Here is a 24850-nt window from a genome sequence, read left to right on the forward strand (position 1 = left end):
AAAAGTCCTCAGTGATTGAGGACTGTCATACTATGAACACTTATGTTAATGTGAGCACGTGTGAACCCAATGACAGTTGATGATTAGACTAACTGGATTATGGTCTTATAATTTCCTTTGACAGAGTTATAGACTCACTTGAAAGGAAAGAACTAAGATTCAAATATTCATCATTAGCTTCTTGATGAGACCACAGCTCTTTAATATACAAGGAAGAATATACAGAAAGTAAAACTGAGACAACCAGCAAATCTCCCAATCCCAAGGTCTTCTTATTTCACTCATTTCCTTTCAGAGTCCATTAATCTAAAATCCAGGAGCAGTTACTTTTAATTATTGACCCACGACACTCAATAGCCCTGAAACCCAGCCTTGGATATTGCTTTCTGGACATTAGATTTCTGTTTTGCGGGTTTTTACAGATCATGAAGACAGCAGGTAATAGTTAGGATATAATGCTACTAATGAGGTGATATTTATAAGTTTTATTTTTAATACAAGAGACTAATTATCTACTGAGTAGCTACATCTCTGATCTACCAGAATGCAAGGCTATATTTAGTCATACCAGGCAACAGGGCAGAAAAAGTTATTTTCGGATGTAATCAAATTGCATTTAAATATTTTAAAAGTTTAAATACCTTCAGCCCTTATTACCTATATTTATACTCGCCCTCTCCTTTTAAATTATGCACAACTGTGAAAACACCCTTCCTAGAACCTCATGCCTGATTATACTCTCAGTTTATGTATTTAAGATATTGGTTACTCGATAATTTATATCCTTCCACTTCTTGTTGAATTTACATAAAATATTTGTCTTCGCCTGGCTGACACCTTAAATGAGAAGTGAGTAATACTGGCCTGATTATTGAGCTTATTTTTTCTCCTATTTCTAACACCATATTATACCTAGTATTAGGGAAATTAAGTGAACTGCAGACACCTGGAGACATTTCCACAAGGATCTCATTCACACAGCAAAGTTGAAATTTAGAAACTGGTGAACCGAATCTACAAGGATAAACAACTCCACTTTGAATATTTCAGCCTTCGGTCCTTAAGCACCATGTACATGTATCCAACCATCTGGACAGAAAAGAAAAAAAAAAAAGAATAGAATCAAGATCTATACATTTGATTTACATGATGCTGAATCACTGATAGGATTTCACAATTCTTCTTTGCTTGTAGCAGTGCAAGTAACCCCGTCCTTTGCTGTCATTGTCCTTCATTCTATTGAAGAGAAGGTTTATGAAATGAGGAGGAAATAACATTCAAGTGCCTAATGCAGTCCAGGTACTCATTTCAGTCCTTTATACATATCACCTTATTTAATCTCACAGTGAACTCCAATGATGTGGAGACTAATCTCTCCCCACTTCATAAATTCCAATCCAAGAGCACAAGAAATCTTTCCATTCCTTTGTGTCATTCCGGCTTTCAGAGTATAGGTAACCTCCTTGGTTAAGTTTATTTCTAGGTATTTTGTTGTTTTTGATGTAATGGAAATGTTTCTGCTGGTTATAAAAATTCTAGTTTTTGAAGTGAAAAAAAAAGTGAATAAAGGGCTGCAAATGGCAAAGTATCCTTCTTTCTCATGGGTGAATTGTATTCCATTACATATATATATGCTGTATCTTCATTATCTATTCAACCATCGATGTGCGCTTAGGATGCTTCCATATCTTGGCAATTATAAATAATGTTGCTATTAATAGCAAGGTGTATGTATCTTTTTGAATTAATTTTTATTTTGTGGTTGGCTTTATTCCTTCAATAACTATGTAAGTTTAAAAGCTAAAGCTCTAAGATCTTATGGTAACTCACAGAGAAAAAAATGTGACAATGAATATATGTATATGTTCATGTATAACTGAAAAATTGTGCTCTACACTGGAATTTGACACAACATTGTAAAATGATTATAAATCAATAAAAAATGTTAAAAAAAAAAAGCTAAAGCTCTAAACATTCTCAGAAACAATGAACAGTACATATATGTAAATTTAAAAACATATGTGCAGTGAAAAAAAAATGAGCTATCAAGCCATGAAAGATATGGAAGAAACTTAAAAGACATTACTAAATGAAAGAAGCCAGTCTGAAAAGGCTACAAACTACGATTCCAACCAAATAACATTCTGGAAAAGGCACAGCTACAGAAACAATAAAAAGATGGTGGTTTCCAGGGGTTTGGAGAGAGGGAGGTAGGGAGGGAGGAATGAACAGATGGGGCACAAGGGATTCTTAGGGCAATGAAATTATTCTCTATGATACTATAGTGGTGGCTATGTCATTATGCATTTGTCAAAGACCATAGAATGTACATCAAGAGTGAACCCTAATGTAAACTATGGACTTTGGTTAATAATAATGTGCCTATGTTGGTTCATCGATTGTACCAAATATGCCGCATTGATGAGGGATGATGAGGGTAGGGGAGTATAGATGTGTGGGTGGGGAGGGCTATGTGCAAACTCTGTATTTTCTGCTCAATTCTGCTATAAACCTGAAACTGCTCTAAAAAGACAAAGTCTATTAAACAAACAAACAAACTGAAACAGACAGGTTGACACAAATTCATACAAATAGTGATGTCAAGTTAGACTCCAAAATGGAAGTAGGATGATTTCAAGATTAGTGTGTTTCTTTACATCCCAAAGATGCCCCTGAAGGAGGAAGAAAGTTGGGGTCCCAACCTGATGGCCTGCAGTGCCCACTCTTTGAGGATCAATTGCACCCCCTAGTGTCCTTCAACATTTGCTTGTTTTGTCCTCTGTATCCATCATAAGCCTTTTCAGGAAAAGGATGCAATGAAAAAATCCCCCATTTCTTTCTCATACCCTAAGCAAGTACTACAATTCCCCTAAGGTATTTTTTCCAGTTCCTGCATTTTCACTGGTAGCCACTGAGAAAACATAGGGTCAGCAAAATGTTGGACAAAAAGTAGTAGCTTCTGGCTCATAGAAGGACTTTGCTCAAACTCTAATGGTTTCTCTAACCTGGACTGAAAGTTACTTACTTTTCCAAGCTGCAGTTATTGCTTGTATAAAACTGGAATGGCAACACATATCTCTCAGCATCATGAAGATAAAATGTCACCATACAGGCAAATGCCTGTTCTCTCTAGAACAAAAACTAGTATCTCTCATATGTGGCGTGATAAAACAGATACGATGTGTCTAAGACACTGTATTTTCATATGCCTGTTAGAATGTCCTGCTCATAAAATTCTTTTGTGCTGATCTCTTTGTTTTCTTATTTTGTTCCATTCTAATTTTAATACTCCTTGGGTGTGATGTGTGTATTCAGAAAGTTAATTGAATTAAGTGTACAAAATTAGTGCTCTGGTGAAATAAAGCACATTTTCTTGGATCTATAAAAAGTAATTTATATATTTCCGTTGTTAATTAAATTTTCTCTTCTGCATATCATTCCTAGCTGATTAACCTTTTCTAATATGATATCTTTATTGTTAATGATGATCTTTTAAGCCCAGTTTACTATCTGTATTATGGATATTTCCCTTATGATCTATCACAAGTTCAAGGTTTCGATTTTGCCCCTTGTTTCAATAATTTCATTTTTTCTGGTGTTCATAAATCAGTTTTCTTTTCTTTTCTTTTTTATTGAGGTATAGTTAATGTATAATATAAGTATAGGTGTACAATGCAGAGGTTCACAGTTTTTAAAGTATACATTCCATCTTTAGTTATTATAAAATATTTGTTATATTCCCCACGTTGTACAATATATGCTCATAGCTTATTTCATAATTCATTTAATAGTTTAGAGCCACAAGTCACGTGATTTGCATCTTGCACTTACATAGTCCACGCATTGTGCTGACGAGGAGTAAACAACCAAAACACCTACACCTCATTTTCTTCTGAACACGGTGAAGGGAAGTGTATCAAATTGAGCTGAGCAAAATAACAGAGGTTTGTACATTCCTCATATTCAAGGTTTTGCGTTGCCTCTTCAAAATGCAAGGCTATCATCTACCCCATTCAAATTATATTAAATGCAGAATGATTCAAATAGTGCCAGCTGCCAATTTAAATTTCAGATGGAAACCTGCCCATTTGCTGACTCTTCATTCACTCGTCTTTTCCCTCGATATTTTTCTACTTCTTTTTCTAATTTATTTTACAGATACTTGATGGGTATTTCTCGTGGGAGAGCCTGCTCTAAGTGAGTAGTGCCTTTGAGTCAAAAACTACTTCCATAGTTTTCCCTGGGTAAGAGCAGTGTTTTCGAGTTGCCTGCCACTGCTAACAGACAGAGCTCAGAAAACTCCAGATTACATTAAAAGATGAGTACCCCATTCTCTAACTGAATTGCTCAGGAAGAAGGAAATGCCTATTCTCTGACTGTTGCCAGTCTAAGATTGAGAATTTTAAAACGACTGAGGCTTGAAAGGAAACATGATCCATGCAGGTGGACACGGCCCAGAGTTACCAGGAACCATGTCTTTACTGCGCATGAGTGGGTCTTGTCTGAATTCTGTTCTCTCATGTTAACTGAGGGGATCAGAATGCACTGTCAGTTCCTGAATATTTGAGATGTGATCCAGGAAATGAGGTGGCCACTGTGAATTCTGTTTTCTACTAGGATTTGAAGAGCAGCCTGTCCAGGCTGTAATATAGATCACCCTGAGGAGAGGTTGGCATTTCAATGCAATGAAACTTAGAGGAAAGAGATGGTCCGACACTTAAGTGAACTCTGAACGTGTACTCTCCATTTTCCTCTGGTATTTATTCTTCAATATAAACTTAAAAAAAATAATTCAAATGTAACACAAACAGAAAAGTGGACAAACCTAATTTTGTCCGATTAGGTAAGTTCTCACAAAGTGAGCCCATCCATGTAATCAGCTCCCAGAGCAAGAAACAGGAGATTCCCAGAGCCCTGGTAGTCTCCTCATGCCACTTCTGGTCACTCTCACCCTCCTCAAGGCCAGTAGTCATCCTGACTTCCAACACCGCCCTGTAGCTTTGCTTGTTCTTGACCTCTGTCAACGCGATCACACAGTATGTCACTGGCATCTGAGAGCCCTTATTCTCAGTATGACTAAGGAAAAAGGAGAATAAAACAATCGACTTTTTTTTCTACCTTTTCCTCTCCCTCTTCCCATTTCAATAAACTTTTTATCTTGAAATAAATTAAGATTTACCCAAAAATTGTAAAAGTTGTACAGAGATTTCCCCTATAACACCCACCAATTTTTCCTAATGCTAATTAACATTTTGGATACATTTGTCAAAACCAAGAAACCAACACTGGTACGTGACTTTTACTAAACTTCAGATTTCATTCATATTTCACTAGATTTCCACTAAGGATTTTTTCTTTTCTTGTTCTAGGATCCCATCCAGAATACCACACCGCACTTAGTCATCGTGTCTCTGGAGATTCCAGTGGTCGATGACAGTTCCTTAATCTTCCCTTGCTTTTCAATACTTTGGCACATTGAAGAATACTGGTCAAATATTTTGTAGACATTTGTCAATGTGGATTTGTGTGGTGTTTTTCTTGTGACTGGACTCAGGTTATGGGTTTGCAGAGGAAGCCCATCACCCGTTCTTTTCTTCCCATCTTATCAGGGAGGACATGACACCAACATGACTTACACTGGTGATGTTACCCTGATCACTGTGGTTACAGTAGCAGCTGCCCAGTTTTTCCACTCTGAAAACACTTTCCCTCCCTTTCTTCTGCATTCTTTGAATGTGAATCACTAATCCAGACCCTACTCAAGGAGGCATAAGGCATGGGAATTACATTCCACGTTCCTGGAGGGGACACTATCTACCTATGTTATTGCTTAGAATTGTTTAGATTTGTCACTTTCCCCTTATCTATTAACATTTGTTTATATCACTATGAACTCATGTACATTGATTTTATACTTTGGTTTGTAATCTTGTGCCATGTCACTAATTTTGTTGCTCAAATCATTCCAGTTTTAGCCTTTGGGGGTCCGTTCAGGTTGGTTCCTATGTCCCTCTGTCGTGCAACCACTCTTCTTTACATATTTATTTATTTATGTATTTATTGACTGTTCTCTTACTTCCAGGCACAGGTGTTCTTTTAAATATTCCAACATCACCTGGGAATGCCGACTCTCATTTTAGAAACAGAATTGAGGTGCAGAATGATTTAGTAACTTGCTCAAGATCACCAGGAAGTAAACAATAGAACTAACGTGTAAACACAGAAACTGTGACGCCCAAGGCCCTACATTCTTGGCAATACACCACCTGCCTCACAAGTTAATTAGTGCGAACGAGAGGCCAGACCCCGTGTAGGGAGAACTTCACCAGGAAACAGCAGCTAGTGGGCTCAGAAACAGCTCTCCGGCCTTGGAGCCTCTGGGAAGAGAACGGAGGCTGCTCTGTCCCTGGTGGTACATTCATCATGAAAGTTAAAGTCAATTAAGGAACTGGGGAAGCTCTGGGCTCTGTGCTAGTTTGGGATTCTTAGGGGCATGTTGGGGTCATGGAAAACTAATATTGACTTGCTTTTGGTTTCTCTTTTGCTTTATGGTTTTAGGTATCAGGATAGTTTAGCTATGTATCTCTTCAGATAGAGTTCTATTATCAAACCAGCTAAGCCTTTGCCTATTTCTGCCACCGCTATAGCTTCTCTAGTCAAGAGAAGGGTTATTAACTTTCAGGAGGTAACCAGCCAGAGACTCTGGTCCATCATTTACACATTGAAATAGGTATCGCTTTTAGCTGGCCAAAGCATTCCACCTCAAGTCAGCTTGGCCAAACTGCGGCAGTATAAATAGTCATAAGGAAATCCATCACTCGTACCCAGGAAACAGACATTTATAACAGTCAAAATGTTTTTCCTAACTTCAGGAGCAAATTGCTCATATTGGGGTAAGTATATAAAATGTCCAAAATGGGCAACTAACGGCACACTTGTGTGGGGCCCAGGGCCAGTCACCCCAAAATGTGTTTCTATGACATATTGATTATTTAGAATTAAAATTACTTAAGGAACAGCCAATGTAAAAGGGACACTTCCATCCTCCTTTCTGTCTCCCTGAAAGCAGGAAATAAATCTCTCATATGAAAAGTGTACTCCCTGCATCTGGAGGTGGAAAGACACCTTTATCACCAGAGATTGAAAATTTGGGGCCAAGAAGCTTGTATAAACAAACGTTGTTCCTTCTTTAATGAACCTACTCTAAGCCCAAACTTTATTTAGATTCCTCACTAACTAAGCACCCAAAGCCTAAGTTTTTTGTTAGGTCAGTTCCTGACAAATTTCTTTGTCCAAAATGTATAAAAGCTTCCTGCTTTGGTCACCTCTTAGGTCCAATTTCTATGTGACCTCTGTATGTAGGAATTAAAATTTGTTTCTTTTTCTCTTGTTGATCGGTCCTGCGGCAACTTATTATTAGTCCAGCTACAAGAACTCGAGGGGCACAGTAGGAATATTTCCCTCTGATGACTTGCAAATTTAGAACAGTGAACTCTGCTTAAATCAACACAAAGGACTTCTGTCATATTTAGACGGTAATTCTTTACCATACTCTTAGTGGTTCACTCAGAAATCTGAATAAAGATTTCTTACCCAAGAGAGAAAAACTCTGTATTTTAACGATTGTGGAACTAATTTTTATTAAATCCATAAACACCAAAACAATTTTTTAAAAATAAATTTAAAAAACTTTCAAACCAGGATCAGGCAAGTAAAAGATACATAATTGAGTGGTATACATAATACTTGGCCAGTACCATAAAAATAAAAATGTTAATGAGTAGTCTACACAACTCCAGATTATTAATAGTGATATATGCCTCAAGCAATATACTTAGAACTTGTACTGTCATTCTTTGACATATAATTAATCCATTTCATCATTCTGAAGCCACATAATGTTTAATGATGCCAATGAAAAGGTAATTAAAAACTATAATTTTGACTTGAAACTGAGAATGTGTTTATGAATGTAGCCCAGGAAAGCATTGATCGATTTATATGTCCTGTTCTAAAATACACTCATCTCATTTCTCACTCAATGACATGGAATTACTGGAAAAAGGGAGGAGGTATCTGAAATCATAATCTTTTGTTTGGGGATTGATTACTGTGGTAAGAGAAATAGATTATTTAAGTATTGACCAAGACATACTTTACCCATTAATTTGGGTACAGAACTTGTCCAAATCAGGTTGAAAAGTGACTGAAAGTCTAAACTTCCTCTCCAGACCTTCACTTCCGAAATGCCCCTGCCACTCACTGCTGTCTTTTGGATTTTTCAGCCTAAAATTATTTTGGGGTAGAGTGGGGTATAAACAAGAAACAACAATGGCACAGACACTGTCCCTTTCACTGAACCTTTAAATTCTCTGAAATCTGTGTGAGCGTGGTTGTGCTTATTAATTTTGCCTCAACTTTCTTTAGGGCCAAGTATCAACAGTTCTCCTTCACGGCCATGTGACTGAAGTGAGAAATTCTCTGAGCCTTGTGCATTGTTACAGATGCATGGATTGGTGGCAGCTCAGGGACTGGATCAAAGGTCACAGCTGGACAAAGGCTGGAATTACCAGTCATGGAGAATTTAGACAGAGCCCTAGGGGAATATGCCATCTTTCAGTCGCAGTTCTGTTGGGAAAATCCAAAAGTAAAATGCAGTATGAACTTTTTGTGGTGTGAGATTAAAAGTAAGTTCAAAAGTAGAAGTGCAGCCATGGTTTTAGTGCATTCGAAACATTTTAAAAATTATTAAATGCTTCTAAAATGCACTTTATCTGCAGGACACCGGACTGAGAAAACAGGAGGAAAAAAAAACTGAGCAAACTTAGGAGCAAAAAAAAAAAAAAGAAAAAACAAAGAAAAATTACATTGTGTTTGCTCTCAACTTACTAGAGTGATGAAACATACCCACATGAAGCACTGGAGAATAATTACAAAACAATCTAGAAAAAATTACATGGTTTGGTCAAAATGAATTGGCCCCAAAACGATGGAGAATGAGGGAATTAGCATGGTATCAGATGTGAAAGTTGTGTCTATGAGTGCATCATGTGATGTATTATTTCAGGAATCATTCTGTTAATTTGATTACTAATTTATAATTTGTAGATGGACGAAGTAGACATTTAGAACCCAAATAATCAATGTGTAGGACATCCCAGCATTTTTCTAAGGTAATTTATAACATCTTTTAGTTTTTGTTGGGCATTTTTTCTTTTGAACACCTCTGTATCTCCAGTAGCCAGAATAGAATCTGACATATAGTAGGCAATTGATTAACATCTGTTCTTTAAATGAGTAGGGAAAAAAAAAAACCCCACAATACTATAGTTGCATTGGAGGTCAATGTTATGCCAAAAGAACTCACAGGACTCTAGTCAGGCTTACAGCTGTGATTTGTCACAGTGAAAGGATAAAAAACAAAGTCAACAAAGGGAAAAGACACATGGATGGAAGCCTGGAGGAAATTAAGTGCTAGCTTCTAAGAATCCTCTGTCATTGGAGTCACATGGGACACACTTAATTCTTCCAGCAGTGAGTTGTGTCATCACGTGTGAAATGTTATCTACCAGGGACTCTTATTAGACACCCAGTTCCTGGGGTTTTGGTTGAGGGCTGGTCACATAGGCATCCTCTACTTAGCATCTGCCCAGAAGGAAAGCAAGTGCTCAACATAAACCATACTGTTGGCATAAATAATCTAAGGACAGTGAGCTGTTCTTACCAGAGAATAACCATCTCAAAATCCACATTCCCAGATGTTGGTCAAGGACCATTCTTGCAAGCAAGTCTAAGAATAGCAGACACAGGCCTGCTATATTAAGTCTTTTCTGCACAATCATTTTACATATTTCCCTTTGGGGAACATCTGATTTTGTGTATAAATGACAACTCGAAAGAGAAACATGGTAGTTTCCTAATTAATTTGACTGTGTGTAACTTTTCAGTGTGAGCACACTTCAGAGAAGTGCCTTATTTATGAGTCCTTGCACGTCTCCATCACCACCTATTACAAATCCTCATGTTTGTTGCTAATGTACCTCAAGTTGAAATGGTGTTCCATGCATTGTATTCTCACACTGAAGTAAAATCCTAAAGATCTGATTGGTCTATTTATTCACAATTTCATAATCACTGTTATTCTTTTACAGTATATAGTGAAAACAAAACATAAACTGAGAATAGTTCTCAATTACCAATAAATGCAAAGTTGCCTACAATGCCCAGGAAATAGGCTATGTCGATTTAAAACCGTCGATTTCTTTCACTGACACTTAACTCTCATAAAGAATCAGCAGAGGCAGGATGAATTGAAGACATGATTGGGTATCATCAAATGCCAGATAAAATCGAACATATAAATTCAATGATATAAGTATTTAGAGAGCCATAGTTGAGCATTTTCTCAGAGGAACTGTTTTCTAACACTCTAAGTAATACTTATAATAGTAAATATATAATACTAAGTCAACACGTTTGCATTTTACAGTAAATATGCCTGACATTATACATATTTGAACGTTGCAGCAAATTCCTAGTGTTTTCCCTCCACTTGACTACTGCCCTTTTTTATTCCCTGTTGACCGTGTTCATTGGTCATTAACATGAGCTATAATGTCCACTCAATAATCTATAATCATTGGTTTCTCAATGAACAGACGGTGAGCACGTTCAAGAGTTGAGGACCTGGGCTATTTTCTTGCATAGGACATTAAAATGGGTACTGGAGTTTTCAAACCGTCTCCCACTTCCCACTGGAAATCTACTACTAAAGAAACGCTCACTTGGAAGTCCAGATAAAAAGTAGAAATCAGAGGTGCTGAGGATCAAAAAATAGGGAGGCCCAACACTGTACTTCCTTCCTCATACACTTTCTTCTCCCAGCATCTTCTAAGTGTCAATGACAGCCTTCTAAACAATCATCTGAGCACTGCTGACTCTGCTTGGGTTCTAGCATTTATTCATTTGTTTTTGTTTTTGTCTTTAACATTTTTATTGAGTTATAATCATTTATAATGTTGTGTCAAATTCCAGTGTAGAGCACAATTTTTCAGTTATACATGAACATATATATTCATTGTCACATTTTTTTTCAATGTGAGCTACCTCAAGATCTTGTATATATTTCCCTGTGCTATACAGTATATTCTTGTTTATTTATTCTACATTTTTAAAACATTTTTTATTGATTTATAATCACTTTACAAATGTTGTGTCAAATTCCAGTGTAGAGCACAATTTTTTCAGTTATACATAAACGTATATATATTCATTGTCACATTTTTTTTCACTGTGAGCTACCTCAAGATCTTGTATATATTTCCCTGTGCTATACAGTATAATCTTGTTTATCTATTCTACTATTTTGATATTCATTTGTTAATATGCAAAGATGGTCATCTGATCATGGTCACAGAGCCTAGTTCAGTGAACAGACCAGATTACAGTCGCCCTGACTCCAAAACAGAATATGACAATATTGGACGGATGGTACTGTTTCTGAGGTGATTTGATGATTCCAGTTTCTCCATTCAGGGATGGAGTAAAGTGATCTGTGTAACGTAACCTCTCTGGGACAAGACTCCTTTGCTGGGTGTGATCTCACACTTGAGTTTGTTCTGAAACTGAGCAGGAAGCTCAGGGAAGGGAGGGAATACAGACATGAGGGAGGAACAGTTAAGGAACAATAGTGCAACCTTGGGGCAGGGTCCTGGTTCCTCCTCAGGGAACATACATAACAATATCTTTGAGTTCTTCTGCAGGAACTAATGCTCACACCCAAGTGGAGGATGGCAACTTCAGGTTGAACACAAGATTCCTGGAGCACTGCCTTGTTTCCTCACCACCAATCAATCAGAAGAAAGCTTGCACACACGCTGCAGCTCTCACCCCCGATTTTGCATATGAAAACTTTTCCCCCAAACCATCAGGGAGTTTGGGCTTCTCTAACATGAGCCACCTGTTCTCCTTGCTCGGCCCTGCAATAAACCTTTCCCTGCTCTAAATGCCAATGTTTTGGTTTGTTTGGCCTCACTATCCATGGGTCACACAAACTTTCATTCAGTAACATTTTTTTTTACTCCCAGGACACGAATTGGCTACTATACCAAAGCTGTTTTCATGTTTCTTCATGTTACTCTTTATTTTCCTTAAAGATATTTTTTCTCACCTTCTTTTTTTCCCCTTATATTCTATTCTCTGCTTATGTCTTTTGTCTATAAATTTCAACCACCAGCATCATTATGTGAGAATCAGCAAGTCCTTCATGTAGTATAAATTAATACTCATAAAATGATATAAGAGAAAAAAAGAGCCTCCCTTATCTGTACTCTTGTCTGATAAATATATATTACAGTAAATTACCTAATTAAACAAGCATAACACAAAAATTAGATGTTTGTTTCTACACATCTTTGAAGAAGTAACCATTTTCCTTTCTGTGCTATTTATTATCTCTTCAATTTGCAAAAGCTGAGTAATCAGGAATTCCACACCATGGTTTTAATTGCAAGCTTATCCACTAAGTGCTGATGTGAGATATTCTGTTGCTGAGCTTTTTAAAATTGACAACTTTTTTTTTCTTTTCTTCCCATTCTTTCCTTTTTTAGTAATTAAGGTGGCCTATATAACCAGACCACATCCTCTCAACACTATATTGCTCTCCGATATGTGCAGTTGCCTCCACTTGGCAAACAATGCAGATGATGACAAGGATAATAACCATAATAACAGGTAACATTGGTGGTCTGCATAGTATGTGCCAGACATCCTTGTAAGCACTTGAAATGCATTGTTTCATTTAATGATGTCAAGAAAATTAAACACTTCAGAATGCATCACAAAGAAACTAATCCAATTCACAGGCACTTGCCCTTCTCCAAAGTTCTGCATCACAAGGTGTGTAGACCACACACTCACCTGCTGTAGTCAGGCTACCCTGCACCATTATCTAACCTCTTGTCTCCAGCCACCTGTATATTAAACAATACATTTATTTATCAGGAGGAACTGGGTGGTTTCTTTTCCCATGGTCTCTCTCATTTTCCATCTGTCACCTACCACCGGGTTCTGCAAACTTTATCTGCTAATTCAGGGCTTCTCACATTTTAAGATACGTATGAATTCCCCAGGATCCTGTTAGAATGCAGATTCTGAATCAGCAGGTCCAAAGCATGTCCAGAGATTCTGCACGTGTGACAAACTTCCAGGGGATGACACGCTGCTGATCGAGGGATCTCACTTTGAGTAATAAGGTTCTCAGAAAATCTAGAATTGATCCTCTACCCTCCACCCTCAGTTATTATCTTGACTGCGTGAGGGGAACTGAGGGCTTGATCCATGGATGAGTCATGAGAATAAATCCCAATGTGCCAATGTTTTCTCATTTTAAAGGGAACCCTCCTACACTGTTGGTGGGAATGTAATTTGGTGCAGCCATTGGAAAACAGTATGGAGATTCCTTAAAAAACTTAAAATAGAGTTAGCATATAACCCAGCAATCCCATTCCTGAGCATATATCTGGGGAAAACTCTAATTCAAAAAGGTACATGCACCCCAGTGCTCATAGCAGCACTATTTACAATAGCCAAGACACAGAAGCAACCTAAATGTCCATCAACAGATGAATGGATAAAGAAGATGTGGTATATATACATCTGAATATTACTCAGCTATAAAAAAGAATGAAATAATGCTATTTTCAGCAACATGGATGGACCTAGAGATGATCATACTAAGTGAAGTAAGTCAGAGAAAGACAAATATCGTATGATATCACTTGTAAGTGGAACCAAAAAAATGATACAAATGAACATCTTTACAAAACAGAAATAGACTCACAGACATAGAGAACAAACTTATGGTTACCAAAAGGGAAAGGTAGGGGAGGGATAAATCAGGAGTTTGGGATTAGCAGATACACACAACCAAATATAAAACGGACAAACAACATAGTCCTACTGTATAGCACAGGGGACAATTTTTAATATCTTGTAATAACCTATAATGAAAAAGAATATGAAAAAGAATATATATGTATAACTGAATCACTATGCTGTACACCAGAAACTAACACCACATTGTAAACCATTCATACATTCATGTTTTCTCATTTTGCTCAGTAAACAAGTTACCATAATCTTCCTTGTCCTTCTTCCCACTAAACCTCTAAAGCTCCAGTCAGGCAAAAATATATTCCTCTGTTACTCTGGTAAGAAAGTAACATTTCCAAGTCCTTACTTTTAGGCAGAGAATCATGAGTTTTTCAGATAAACTATTTTCAAATATTTATATCTGGTGGCTCTTAACCCAGATATTCTAATGTCTTAACCTGGTGAAAATCCCATTTCTGGAAAATCTCCAAGGCGCTTTTAGACAAGAGCTTGATGAAATCTGTATTATCAGCTGGTCGATTTTTAGTGACCCTCAGATCACACACAGCTAATTTTCCAAACATATAGTGGTGAATTCCCCCGACCCCCACAGTTTATCTTGCTGTCCCATGGTACCTACTTAGTCCTACTTTCTTATTTGAGGCATGACTCTGCCTGGAAAAACTATGCTATTGGAACAAAGTGCAAGGATCCATGGCAGCCTATGGAAAGACACTATTAAAAAATGATTAGAGCCAGGGTGGTGAAAAAAGCCTTATGAAAAATGCTTAACTCTTTTCATTAGTAAGTCAAGAAAATGCAAATGAAAAGGGTTTTTTTTTTTCCTCTCTACCAATAAGACTTCCAATAACAGAATAATACTCAGTATTGCTGAGGATACTAGCAACCTTATATATGGCTGGTGTTTAAAGAAGTTTAAGGGAAATTTGAAATATATATTAAATGCATTAGAAATGTGTGTGCCCTTTTCCACGCCCACCAGTTCAACTACTGACAATTTATCCTAAAGAAATTATTAGGCGAATGTGCAAATATAATTTACGTACACATATTTAGATAAACACAGGGATATGTATATATGGCATTTCTTGAGGTATTGAAAACTTAAAAATAAATAAAATAATTAAAAATATGGAAATTGTTACATTACTGTGTTGAAGTATACTGAAATAATTGGTACTTGGTCAACTATGACCTAAAAAAAGGCACTACAATTTAACAATAATATAGTACCTATAAATAATAGAATACTAGTATGGCATTAAAATGCAAATATATATGTATATATGCACACAGAAAACATATATGGAAGACTTTCAGCCAAATGCTAATAGTACTTATATCTGAGTGTTGGGATTATTTTTACTTTTTCCTTTTCTGTATTTTGTAATTTTTCTCTCAATGAACCTGCACAAATGTGTAATTTCAAAATAAATAAATGAAAAGTTCAGTGTTGAGCTAACGCATTAGCAATTTTTTTTTTGCGTTAAGAATTTGAAGCTCACTTCCAGTAACCCCAAATTGAGGGTACTTCAAAGTATTTTCTGCAGATGGTGACATGATAATATGTGTTATCAGAAAAAGTAATTTCCAGTTATTGTACTGGAATTCAGTAATTACTTTTTCAATAAAGAAACTGAGAACTATTAAGAGCAAAAATGTGAAATAAATTAGCTTTATATCCCACACTCAATTAAACTATCATAGCAAGAAGGTAATGAATTAAGATAATTTGAGGATAGGAATAAGGCTTTACAAAGCAGAGAGTTAACACTCTTCTAAAATCCATTAAAACACTCCAAAAGAAGATCACAGCAAAGCAGGTAGCCCACAAGATAGTTCAGAGAAATGGCATTGTGCATGCTAAATAGGTAGAGAGAGTTTTCAACCTCAGAAGTCTTAGCCATTCATGCACAAAGTAGCTTAAATCATGCAAAGGGTGGCCGGGTGACAGTGGCCCAAAGAGTAAAGCTGAGTTTTCCACAGGCTTCACTATTTTAGAGAACAGTAAGATGGTCCTGTTCTGCAGGCATGCATTTTCCCAAGGAATCCGTATAATATTTAAGCAGTCATTGACAGATGAGCATTTAATTTATTATAAAGGGGTGCTCACAAAAAATAAACTCTTGTCATTCCCCACCTGAAAACTCTCAAATGGTTTCCCACTGCATTTAGAACAAAAATGACATTCCTTCCTGGGATCTACCAGGCTTTAAAGACTCCAGGTTTTTCCTGTCTCGCCAATGCCACTCTCCATCATTCGCACTGGCTTTCTCTCTATTTCTACAACCCACCAAACTCATTCCTGCCCCTATGCCTTTGTGCCTGGCTGCTTTTTCCAGCAGGGATATTCTTTCTCCTGTTCTTTGCAGGGCTATGTCCTTGTCATTCAATCTGGGCTCCCGTATCACCTGCTTAGACTTCCCTAACTACCAGCCAAAGAAAAATAACCTCCTACTCTTACCCCAGTCATTTTCTATTGTATCAGTTTATTTTTTTTTAATTGAAGTATAGTCAGTTACAATGTGTCAATTTCTGGTGTCCAGCACAGTGTCCCAGTCATGCATATACATATATATATATATTCATTTTCATATTCTTTTTCATTAAAGGTTATTACAAGATATTGAATATAGTTCCCTGTGCTATACAGAAGAAACTTGTTTTTGTAAAACCTATTTTTATATATCATGGCTAACATTTGCAAATCTCAAGCTTGTAAATTTATCACCTCCCACTCCCTTTCCCCTGGTAACCATAAGATTGTTTACTATGTCTGCAAGTCTGCTTCTGTTTTGTAATTGAGTTCATAGTGTCCTTTTTTTTAAGATTCCACATATGAGTAACATCATATGGTATTTTTCTTTCTCTTTCTGGCTTACTTCACTTAGAATGATGATCTCCAGGTCCACCCATGTTGCTGCAAATGGCATTATTTTACTCTTTTTTATGGCTGAGTAGTATTCTATTGTACTTTTTTTCTGAGTAGTTTACATCACAGTCACAGTACTTATCACCATCTGATATTCCTTTTCATCAGTGAACTGCATGAGAGTAGGATGTATCCCCAGTTCCTAGAAGTATGCCTGGCACATAAGTGCTCCAATCTAATGTTGAATAAATGTCACAGCCACCAAGGGAGCGGTCTGGATTGTTTCCTGTGTATCATTAGAAGGGCTGAGGGGAGCAGCTGTGAAAAGACGGACAGCCCAAGATCCCAACTATCTACAGAGTCTCAGCCCAAGCTAGTTTGGGTGGATTTCTTGACCAAACACTATACTTCTGTATGGTTCCTCTAATTTTGTTTGTTTGTTTGTTTCACTTCACTTGGATATCAACTAAATTACCAGTAACCAGAAGGATGCTCAACACTGGTTTGCATGATTTTCAATACAATCAAACATCTGGAGGTTCTGGAATAAACCCCTAAAGAGACATTTCTCTGCTTGAGAATTACTGTATTTTTTACATACTTTCAATGATTATTAAAATAAAAATGTACTCTTTTTTTTCATTTTCTAAACATGATGACACACTTTAATCACTTTAATTCTTTTCCAAATACACCCTGGCCCAATTTCAACACGTCTCACCATCTGGGCCGACATCTTCTTCCTGCTCCTCACTCCTTCAGCCTGAGAATCACTGAAGCAGAACAGTGTCTCTCCAACTATGATTCTCTCACCCTTAAAGGTGCATAGATGTGTTTTCAGGAGTCCTTGAAAATGTGCTTCCTTTTAAAGGGGTATGAAGCACCAAATACAAGTTTGAGAATCCCTGGAGTAAAAACTGAAATGAAGGATTTATATTTAAATTGCTAGTATCTCTAGAAGAACCAAAGTTACCTCAGTCATTCATATAATGAAGTGATACAGTTTGGCTTATTTTCCCCTTACTACTCAGGTGGAACTAGCTACTCTGTGGGAATGGAAGCTTTGCTAGAAAGAATGAGAACAGTAATTTTATATCATGAAGCTACGGTTTGTGCTTTCCAAGTAAGAGCGCCTGGGCACAGGGCATTAGCATAAGAAAGAAGGAAGAGAGCAGGTGAAATGAAAGTGGAGCATCGTGTGCTGAAACAAACTATCATTTTACATCTTGGTCTGGAGTTCAGGAACAGAAAATCAGATTACCTCCCATCCTCCCTTTTTATTGCTGCCAGAATCTGGAATTTAGACCTAGATTCCCCATAGTGGTTTATTAAATTTCTTTATAGTTTAAGGCAACTTTGATAGGTTAACACGGAAAAACTAGACTCCAAACCTAATGGTATTAATAAAGCAAAATGCATTCTGAATTTCAAATCCAGTTTATGAATTCTTTAGCTCTGTACACAGTAATCTTCGAAGGGTGGGACTCCATTTAATTCATTGCTGAATTCCCCGGGCCCTATAAATTGCCTCTTCCTTTGCCTCGGTCAAACGAGTGGCATGCTCTCTGTCTTTATGAATTCTATAAAACACACAGGACTCAAAAACACAACAAGGGGAGGGATGGGTTTGGGTATAGAATTCAGTTGTGTATTTCCTTCAAATATTCAGTGATCAGGAAGGAGCCTCACCCCACTTTCCCTAGGGGATCACCAGCTGCTAGGTGATTGGATGCAAGGAAAAATAAATGAAGCAAAAGTACAACTTTCAGAGTGGAAAGATTTGAAAGAGTTTAGCAAGTCCCCTCCCCACCTCCAAATTACTGGCTTTTTCATCTTCTTATGCATGTCATAAGGGCAGAAAAGAATAATGTTGAATATCTTCCTTTTACAGCTCAGTCTAATTTGGCATGCCATTATAATTTCTGGCTCAGTTAGCAAATGACTGGAAACACTGCTTTCTGCAATTTTCCCTACAATATGACAGTTCTATAAGTTGTTCTATTGATGTACTTGAAACCAATCCAAGATAGGAGTGACTATTATTCTTCATTTTTATTACCAGGGAGTTCCTGTGTGGAACTACCTGATTGGCCATCTACATACTGTGGTTATGGATCTGGGGAAAGAAAGATCTGACCAGTTTCAGGAGTGAAGATGCCTAGAATTCTATTATTAGAGATTAGCTCCTTTGGCTTAACATGGTGCCCTCTGGAATAATAGTTTTCGATCTTGAGTAGGTTATAGCAGGCAAACACTACTGAAATCTTCACATGAGAAGGGTCATGAGTATCTCAAAGTCACTAGAGGAAAGGGGAAAAGAGAAGGCAACTTTAAGAACAAGTAAAAGAAGAAAACACTTAAAAACTGGTTTACATTCTGAAGACAAACGGTTAAGACAGGTGGTTTTGTGCCTTAAAAACAGACTAACTTTGAGTATACTATGTAAGCTCTTTGATCCCTGATGATTCTTATCTGCGAAGTGAGTGATAGAAGAGGGAGTCGGAAAGAATGGGAGAGCAAGCCTAAATATTGCTACGTGATCAGGTTGGCTGTCACTACAGGAGCTTCTACAGGAGATCTTAATGGACCTTCTGAGAATCCTCACCTAATATATCAGAATTTCCCCATCAACTCCAGACCACCACTGGTCAAGGATGGCCCCACAGGCATCAACTCCCTTGCTCTGGGATGGTGCCGGTACCAGGGTAAGGTGTGTCAGTTTGCCCTTGAAAGTGACTGGTAGAAGTCTTCGCACAACTGGTCACTACAACAGGGACTGGAGTAAGAGGGAGGGATGGGAGTATTCTAAGTGTCATGAAAGAAATGGCAGATGTACACATTTAATGTTTCTGTGTTTAGTTATTTAATAACTGTTTCCTGTCTCTAAAAAAGTAAGTTCTATGAGAGCACGCAAATTATTTTCTTACTCTTCTTAAAGTTTTTTAAATTAACCATTATCATTTTCTTTTTCTTTGTTATTTATTTATTCATTTGGGGGGTAATTAGGTTTATTTATTTATTTTTACTTTTAAATGGAGATACTGGGGATTGAACCCAGGATCTCACATATGCTAAGTACACGCTCCACCACTGAGCTATATACCCTCCCCCGATTTTAATTTACTCTTTTCACACCTGTTCCCAGTCAATATTTGTTGAATAAATGAAAGAACAAAAATAGTTTTCTTCCTATTTCAACTATGAATTTTTGGTGAGTGTATTTTAGTTCTGAAATGCTTGTTTTTGCTATCATTTTAGTGGGCTTTAATCACTGTATTTAAAATTCCTTCTCTTAAATACCTTCCCTTTTTTAATTAACTCAGTTTTTTAACATTTTTGCTTAGATGCAATCTTATACTTTTAATAACTGAGTTAAGGGTCTTTTCAAATTTTGTTTACTTTTAGATGTTTTAATTTGGCTTTTATGTTATATCATTAACTTTCTTTAAATCCTTACTAAACTAGCTTTTAATTTTAATGATTTTGCTCATAGATCTTTTTTGTTTCCAATCTGTGCTTTAATTTTCCTTGTAACAGAAATACTTCATGTTTTTGGATTCACATAAGTTATCAAGGTTGTCTCATTCCATCATCATGCGGACACTGGGTGGTAGAAATCATAGGGTCTCCAGAACTACACTGCCTTCCTCTTCTTGAGACCAGAAAGCTGAGGAGTGTTTTCAAACTGAGGTCCGCTGGTCCTCCTGCTGTGTTCTTTTCACTCCACTGTGTGGAGTGCACCGTGTGAAATTACTGAAACAAACTCATTTGAAATCACCGACATTATTCTCAAGAAATGCTGGGATATGGTAACATTTATTTTACAGATGCACTTAACATAAAATGCTGCTAGAATCACTACCCACTTAATTAAACTTACTTTTGCATAATCTGTTTACCATGGCTCTGAAGGGTCTAAATCTGTAAATGTGACGATAAAATGAAAAGAGATGTTAAACTGGTCTTGACGACGACTACACTCAATTGACCGTTTGGTTTCCGTGTCCCCTCAGAGCAGTCAGTGTGACTTTTAGTTTTCTCCTCCACTCAAATGGGGGCTGTCAGATTCCATAAACCCAGTGTTGTAATCCTAAGGAATTTTCTCTCTGACTTTTACAAAAGCCAAATGAAGGGGATAGGGTATAATTCAGTGGTAGAGTGTAAGCCTAGCCTGCACAAGGTCCTCGGTTCAATCCTCATCAAATAAAGAAACAAACAAACAAATCTAATTACCTACCCTCCAAATTTTTTTAAAAGGCCAAATGAAAACATAAATATTAGCCAAATGTAAAAATATGTATTTAACTATATACACACAGACACACACCTTAACTTTCATCTTTCCTCATCCACAAAATGGAGAGAAAAAAAGAATACTAGTGACTCCCATAGTTAGCATAAAGATTCCTTGAAACACGTAGAAGGCACATGCACATACACAGACACATCTGTGATTTAGGAGGCTGTGGCTTTGTTACAGGAGCTGACTTTGAAGAACTGAATGAATTGGGGTCACTTTATCTCATTTCCTCAGTTAAATCAGGATAATACCCCTTTAAGGATAAAATAGGATAATGCATTTTTAAAAGGGATCTAAAGAATAAAAAGCATCATACAACATTTAATGTGCCTTATAAAAACACAAACTATGTATGTTTCCTAAATAAGAAAGTGCCGTGTGATGATTATGGAAGAGGCAAGGGAGGAGAGACAAATGTGACATCCTTCCTGGGACACTCCCTCTCTCCTTCCCTTCATTAGTTGATCAGGAAGCTGGCTGTGCGAATCTGAGAGAATGGAAGATGCCAGAGGCTAAGCTTTGACTCTTTTTTTTTTTTTAAAAGATCAGTTTCTCTTCAGGATGCTAACATTATTCTGTTTTCCTAGATCTGCCCTGCTTCCCTTTTTCGACATATGTAGACTACCATGGTAATGGGTTGCCTCTACCTGGGTGCTTTTCCTAGCCTGTCAAGCTCTGCTGGTTCCAGCATATCTTTTGATGGAAAAACAATATAAGCTTCTGTATCATCTGCTCTGAAATTGTGATCAATGAATCTTTTCACATGTCTGCACTGTGAGTGACCAAGAATGGGCTCCACCTGTGACCCTTTGCACAAAAAATAAATGAATAAATGCATAAATGAATACTGAGTCACGGATCCCACAATCCATGGCTGATCACTTACTGACATTTTAAACAGCATTTTGACTTCATTTGGAAATGTTCAAGTATTTGGAGGTTCACAGCTGAAAGCACCTCACCTCTGTGAGCTTTTCTAATCACTTATATGGCAAATTGATAACAGTGATGCAACGAGGAGATTTAGAAAAACCAGAATGTTCTGCCTCTAAGCTGTATGTGTAAAGAGATTTCACTGGTTGAATGGGAAATTTCTTGACCTTATAATGCCCTCTCTGTAAAACATTATTTTTTGTTTATTTCTGTATTTTTTTTCATTTTATTCAGCTATTTTTAGACTGCAAATACATATCACATTGTGAGAATCTGAGTGGTCAAAAAGGGGAAAAAAGATGTTAAATATACTTCTTGTCTTCTGAAACTTAAATGTATATCCTACTAGGAGAGACAGGATAAACACATGCAAATGTTTCCTTCACCATTTTATTCTTAGTAACTGACAAATGGCACTCAGCAGAATAATCTTTCCCATAACACTGAAATGTTCCTGACTTAAAGAAGGTCTCATATCCATCCTAAACGTGGAAAATTCTCACTCATAATAAGAATTTATTAAAATAATTTAACTAGGTAGTTAACTAATTTAAAATGCCCTCTTCTTATGTCAGTAAATTAACCAATCAATTCTGTAAACATTTAAGACATCTTATGTGAATATAATTTAACAAAAATGTAAATAATAATAATTATTATTAATAATAATAATACCTTTCAAAAGCTTCTTTCTTGAGGCATGTAGAATCTAAATAAGCAGATTCATAATTTAATGGTGTGTTAAGATAACAGTAGTTGAACACTGAAAATTAAATGGCATTTAATGATAACTGGCTAAGTTTTGTTTTAATATATAAACACATTGCATTTTAGTATATCTTAAATTCAAATCTCTCCTGTACCCTAAGGCATTAAGACAGTGATTCAAACTTCTGAAATCAGACTGATAGTTGTGCTTACATTGACTAATTATTAGTCTTTTAGATTCTCCAAGAACCTATAGTTCACATATAAAGGAGGTTCCATGGGGAAAAAAATAAAGTATGATAAGTTGTCACTTGCCTATTTTCTCAAAGCAAAACTATAATAATGGTTGATGGAGTTAGATGCCAACAGCATCCTACATGATCACGACAGTATTACCTGCACGATGTATGTGAGTTATATATGCATTTATATAAATGAGGGAGGCAGGGCCAATCATCTTTGCTCCCTCCTTCCCTCCCTTCCTCCTTCTTTCCTTTCTTCCCTCTCTTCCTTTCTCTTTCTCATGTTATCCTCACGAGAAAACAGTTTTGGAATTCTTGACAACTACAATCACATAAGCGTGAATGGCTAAATCCCACTTGATTAAATAACAAAACTGGCAGAATTCTAAGGTGCTGTCAGACGATTTTAGTGCAGTTCTGGGCATCCCTAATGCCAGAATATGGTAAGGGAGGAGTTATCACAGGTCAGGGCATGTCATGGGCAGGCCGTGGAATCAAATGAAACATAAGGTCAAGCTAGGTTTCTGCTAGGATATAAAGAGTGAACTGATCTGTCAGATTGAACACGGTCAAAATCAGCAGCGTGTTTAGAAGGATTCAATCATGAGTTCAAGTTGTATAAGATATGAAAGCAGCAGGTCCTCTAAAAATAACCTGGGAGCCCTCTGATGCCTGAGATATGATATTACTACTGAGAAACTGTTTAGGACTGTGGTTAGTTCCCAAGGAGAGGACTTTTATTTTGTTAATACTCAGTCATGCCCAAGTATCTACGTCTATATTTGTATCTATATGGAGTGGTCCTCAGAAGAGTCTGGTTGCCTAAATGATTTTTCTTGTGAGTACTTAGCTTAATCTTTATGAAACAAAGATTTCGGCCTTCTTCTGAAGAACACTTAGTCCTCACATTCATACTCAGGAGAAAAACCCAAGTCTTGTCTAGCAGTTCCACAGGGGAATATACTAATTAGAAGACCATCATCCTGAGGTACCAACTCCATTGGACCAAAGGCAGAGACCAGGCAGAGACCAGGCACATGCATGGATTCTAAGACAGCTGCTGTTTGCCATTGAATTAACCAAAGCACTGCTAAATTTTACAGTAACATGTCTAAGAAAGAGGAGAATAGATTATACATTATTTTTGTATATGCCTTAAGTGAGTATGATGGTATTAAATTGTTAATCGTCTTTCGTTCAATTAAATTCATGATTGGTTTTAATATGCTAAAACTCTATGGCAGAGACTGGCAAGACTCAAAGCTCCATTTTATCTTTTATCGGAGCAAATAGATGAACAGTATGTTCCCGTCTACTCTGGGATTAGGTGCTGTCATATGACCAAATTTAGACCAACAGAATTTGCATGAAAGTGGAATATACCACCCCCAGGCCTGGCTCATGTATTCTCACATGTGATTTTGTATGATTCTTTTTTCATCTCCTAGTTTGATTAATGCAGGTCCAGTGAAACACTCCAACACTCTAAAGCTTAACAAAGCCATCAGACACAATAAACCTGGAATCCTAACTAACCGCATGGAGCAGAAACAACCTTCCTCCCTATTCAACAGAAATAGATCATATAACACAAAGAGGAAATAAATCTTTATTGCATTAAGCCACCAATGCTTGGGGTTGTTATAGATTTATCCACTGCAACTAATGCTGTATGACTGAATAGATGTTTTTGAACATGATTTATCTGATCAAATCACATTCTGTGAAAGTGAAGGTCCCAACCATGACCAATGACACTTGCATTTTAATAAGATGAATTTTTTGAATATATAATAATGCATTTAGTGTTTTGTATTTCGAAAATTCACTATGGAAGTAAGACAGAAAGAGAAAGGAAAAATACCATATGATATTGCTTATATATGGAATCTAAAAAAAGAC

Source organism: Camelus ferus, chromosome 5 (assembly GCF_009834535.1).
Source record: "Camelus ferus isolate YT-003-E chromosome 5, BCGSAC_Cfer_1.0, whole genome shotgun sequence".
NCBI classification, from domain to species: domain Eukaryota; kingdom Metazoa; phylum Chordata; class Mammalia; order Artiodactyla; family Camelidae; genus Camelus; species Camelus ferus.